Source organism: Sarcophilus harrisii, chromosome 2 (assembly GCF_902635505.1).
Source record: "Sarcophilus harrisii chromosome 2, mSarHar1.11, whole genome shotgun sequence".
NCBI lineage: Eukaryota > Metazoa > Chordata > Mammalia > Dasyuromorphia > Dasyuridae > Sarcophilus > Sarcophilus harrisii.
Genome location: NC_045427.1, coordinates 327,709,045 through 327,713,387, shown reverse-complemented (window position 1 = coordinate 327,713,387; position 4,343 = coordinate 327,709,045).

Genomic DNA, 4,343 nt, shown 5'->3' with positions numbered 1-4,343 from the left:
CCATTTCTTAGCAAACTTACCCTGAGCTACTGAGGTGAATCTAGATTACTAGGTTAAAATATATATATGGATATATTTAACTACATATATACATGTGTGTGTATGTACGCATATCTATATCTTTCTATATAAAGAAAAATTAAAATGAAAAAAATCATGCTTTAATCTGCACTCAGATTTCTTCAGTTCTTTCTCTGAAGGTGAATAGTATTTTTCATCATAAGTTCTTTGAAATTGTCTTGGATCATTCTATTGCTAAGTATAGCTAAGTCATTCTCATTTGATCATTGTACAAAATTGCTGTTACTGAGTATATTGCTCTTCTGCTTCTGCTCACTTCACATTTGCATCAATTCACATAAGTTTTCCCAGATTTTTCTGAAAATACCCTATTTATCATTTCATATCTCACAAGTCTTCCATTGCAATCATATACTAAAACTTGTCCGGCCATTCCCCAATTTCTGCACAACTTCTCAATTTCTAATACTTTGGAAATACAAAAAGAGCTACTTTGTTGAACATATGGGCTTTTTCTCTTTTTCTTTGACTGCGATACAGTACTAGTTTTGGCGGATCAAAGAATATGCATAGTTGGGTCTAGTTCCAAACTGCTTTCCAGAATGATTTTATCAGTCTTACAATTCTACCAACCATCATTAGTGTTCCAATTTTTCCACATCCTCTCCAATATTTGTCATTTTCCTTTTCTGTCATGTCAATCAATCTGATGGATCTGAAATGGTCCTTCAGAGTTGCTTTAACTTTCACCTTGTCAAATAGCCTATCCATAGCAGGGGGTTTTAGTTGATGTTTTAGTCTTGGGTATTGTTGTTTTAATAGCTTTTTATTTTTCCAAATAAATGCAAAGATAGTTTTCAACATTTACCTTTGCAAAACCTTGTATTCTAAAATTTTCTCCATCCCTCCTTCTCTCTCTCCTTCCCTAGACAACAAGCAATCTAATATAGGTTAAACATGTCCAATTCTTTTAAACATATTTCCATATTTATCATGCTGCACAAGAAAAACCAGATCAAAAGGGGGGAAGGGCGGAAATAACACGAGAAAGAAAAAACAAGCAAACTAAAAACAATAACAACAACAACAAAAAAATAGAAATCCTATGCTTTTCTAGTGGAATGGCACTTTTATCATTTTCAAAATTGGAATTTAAGATTCTGTTCTCTGTCCTTCTCAATTTTCTTTATAAATAGATCTCTACCAGGTAGTTCCTTTTTGAGTTTAGTTCCAAGAAAAACAAATGAAAGAGTATTTGCAAAGGAATCCTTATGCTTTCTGTTGTCAAAAAATGAAAACTGTAACCTAACTTACTTCATGTTGAAATATTTTTTTCTTTCCTTTTCATAGTCTTTACTCTATTCATAAACTTCTATTCTCTAAACCTGCTGCTGTTACTTATCTTGAAAAGTCCCTGTGCTTCACCTAATATTGGCCCTAATTTTAGCATAAATGATTATGTCATATTTAACATATATCGGACTACCTGCCATCTAGGGAAGAGAGTAGGGGAAGGGAGGGGATAATTTAGAACAGAAGGTTTTGCAAGGGTCAAGGTTGAAAAATTACCCGTGCATATGTTTTGTAAATAAAAAGCTTTAATAAAATTTTTAAAAAAGAAAAAGAAAGTACTATACTTTGAACCATTTTCAGTGTCCATAGTTCTCTCTCTGGATGTGGATGGCTCTTTCCATTACAAGACTATCAAAATTGCCTTGAATCATTGGGTGTTCTTTTTCTGAATGTGCTTGGTGGTGATGTAATAGACTTCCCTTTAAGTCAACTTTTTATTCAAATAGCATTATCTTATTCAGCTGCCCATTATATATGATTTATTGTTATTGTTTTCTAAACCATTTCAATGCTTCAGATATTCTTGTATGTGTCTGCTCCCTGTCAGTCCCTTGCTCATTTGGGAAACTGGCACAAGCTATTTTTTCTGGCTTCACTGTACCCTTGCCATACCAGTCTCCAAAGCAGACAATGTCTTTTCATATTTAACACAGAGTGTTGACAATTTTAGTATAAGCCTCCTGTGGGCTTTCGGCAGCTCCAAATTGCTTCTCCAGTTATTGCAAGCACCCTAATATTGTGAACCTGGAATTTTCAGCTGTCAGCACATCAGATTAAAAGGTGTCCTGTGAGACTATTCAGTGGCCTCTCCCCTTTTCTTGATCTTTATCACCTGCTGCTGGTACAGTAGATAGGGCGCTGGACTTGGAATCAGAAAGATTCATCTTCCTGAGTTCAAAAATGACCTTAGAGATTAGTAGTGTGATCTTGAGCACGTCACTTAACCCAGTTTGCCTCAATTTTCTCATCTGTTAAATGAGCTGGAGAAGGAAATGGCAAGCCACTTTGCCAAGAAAACCCCAAATGGGATCATTAAGAATTAGACACAACTGAAGCAATAGTTGCTCCAAAGTCTCTGGACTCACATGCTCTCTAGCTAGTTGGAGGAAGCAACTCTACTGAAAACAAATAGAACTTGACAGAGCTTTGCACTGGCTTGTATCTTACACTTCCAGATGTAAAATTTTTCTTAAAAATTCGTTAGACAACGTCTTCAGAAGTCTTTTCTTTTATAAAAGAGTCTTGAATTTTGCTTTATTTTTTCTTCCTCAGGGAGAGTGATAATAGTGGTATCTAGATACTTTCCCTAGCCCTAATATCTCTTGACATGCTAGAATGTATCACAAATGCAGGTAGCCTGCAAACTGTAGAAAGGGCTGTGCCTCCTGCATCAAGTCTCCCTAAATCATTCACCATCCTATTAAATAATTCCTTTATAACTTTTATCTTTAGTGCCAAGAAGTTCTTCTCTCAAAAGTCCTTTGTGTAGCTTTAATTCAAAAGTATCACACTGATGCTTATTAGGCACTGAGGCTGAATGCCGCTAATAACATTCTTGAGTTCAAATAAGCGAGTTATGTAGTCTAGCTTAAAAGGGACTGCATCTTCCTCATTAGCATAAATCAAAGGAATGATTAAAAACACAGTATAGACAAATGACATATATTTGTAGTGCAAGATTAGGACATTTGCATAAATCCAGTTTCAATTTCCTTTGCACCTTGATAACTGGTAGAAAAACAAAAGGGAAAAACATTTTTTCCCCCTAAAACAAACCCCAAAACAAAATATATTTTTTATTTTCTTCAAAATAAAATTCTAAGGAAATCTGAAAAATTCCAGGATGATACATGTTCGCCTCAAGCAATTCAGAGTAGAAAAAAAATTCACACATGCAACAAAATAGTCTCTGAAGGACCCCCTAGGTTTTTGGAGAAACAACAAAGAGAATAACCTAGGGGGTTGTCTCAGCTCATAATGACTGAGGTTTCTTTGAGCTTTTGCAGATCTGTAACTAGGGTGAGGTTACCAAGGGATTTACCCTTGGGGGCTCGAATTTGGAAAGTATCCTAGATCACCTTCTTTGGGTGTGCTTCCTACCCCAGCACCTGCATTTTAAGTGCATTTCTCCAAATGCTGGCCACCCTAAATTGTGCTGATTTAGTGAATGGGATAAATAATTCTTTTTGAAATGCAGAAGCAACTAGGCCTCTTTAGATATGCAGCTCAGAAACTGGGATCTAATCTTCCAACTTTATTGGTAGCAGAAAACGGGAAGAGGAAGGAAGCCAAAAATCACTATATTAAGTATAACCTGAAAAGAATGAAGTTGGTGAAGGGTAGATAAATTAAAAGAAATGTAGAATGGGGTCTGGGAAAAGTATTCCCCTTATTTAAATCCCTGTTCCCATCTAGAGTTCTAAAGAGGGCTGGGAGACTCATCCTGCTATGTGTTTGCTTGAGGAAGGCAGGCAGTTGCCTTGGTTACAGAAGGAAAAAACCAAGGGCTAAGTTGGCAATTTCCTGAAAGTAGCTTACAATTAAAGGGAATATGTATCCTATTCACTGTGTAGATTGTTATTTCATAGCCATGTGGGCTGTCGTCTTATATTCAAGGAGTCATCTATCCTGTGTCAATCCTGTATATTCTAGCCTTAACATTTGTTCCCTGGTCTCTAAGCTCCATTAAAAACATCTGTTCAACACAGCACCCCGGTGTGACTTGGTGGAGGGAATAATAGTTTGAAGACCCCAAACTCTTAAGTATGAGCTGCAATCTCCTCAGAGTCAGAGTTGGGGAAGGGGGAGATGGCTTGGGAATCTAAAAAATGAGAAAATAGCTATTTATGCTTGTAATCAAGGACACGACAAGCTTGGAATAACAACATTTTGAGTTCGAAAACTGAGATCATTTGTGCCTTTCAGTAGATGGATTTCTTAATCGAGAGTCACACAGATGGTCACAGGTG